This window comes from Nannospalax galili, unplaced genomic scaffold (genome assembly GCF_000622305.1).
Source record: "Nannospalax galili isolate Female #2095 unplaced genomic scaffold, S.galili_v1.0 scaffold383, whole genome shotgun sequence".
NCBI classification, from domain to species: domain Eukaryota; kingdom Metazoa; phylum Chordata; class Mammalia; order Rodentia; family Spalacidae; genus Nannospalax; species Nannospalax galili.
The window spans coordinates 2,473,964-2,474,792 of NW_008351346.1; positions in this window are offsets into that span (position 1 = coordinate 2,473,964).

The window sequence follows — 829 nt, forward strand, 5'->3', positions numbered from 1 at the left end:
CCTTTGCCTCCCTCAGCCCTTGCAGAAGAAGCTCCATGCCCAACTCAGAGACTCAGCAGCTGCCTATGACTCCCAGATCATCCCTTCCATGAGTCTGATCTGCACAGTTCCAACCTTCCATCTGTCTCCCCAGCCCTAGAGGTGATTAGACTCCTGTTACTGCAACACTGATAAGAACTAGTTGTGTGTTGGTCTGTTTTCCCTTACCATAATGAATCCAGGGGAGAAATAAACTCAGAGCAAGAACAAAATTACTTTGGCTTAGAATTGTGACGGTTTTAGGCTTCATTGCTCTGGGCCCCATAGGCGCTCAGTGGTGGCTCACTGTGATGGAAGCTCATTGCGAAGCACCGCTGTGCACCTCAGCTGGGAATGAAAGGCCAGGAGTGCCAGGGCATGCTTCAAGGCATGCTTCCAACAACCTAGGGGTTCTACTAGGTCCTCCCTCTCAAAGTCTGCAATGTTCTGCAATAGGGTGACACTTAAGGGGGGTGCACAAGCCTTTAACACATGTGCCTTTAAGGGGTGTTTACCATCCAAACTATAACAAAGGGTGTTTTTAGTTCCCTAATTCACAATGTTACATCAAGATAACTATGCTTTATATTAAACTCTCCCTGTCTGAGTACTCAAGACTCTGACAGATAAATTCTCCCATCTAAAACAGATGAGAAATTTAATTGGAGCTATTGGACCCTCGGGCGGTCCACGAGAAACATCAGTTCTAGAAAGATCTACAGTGCATGCACATGTGAGGGGAACTAGGTTTGGGGCTGTCAACTGGGTGCCACCCATAGCATCGGGTCTCATACTCTGAGGACCCTCCCTG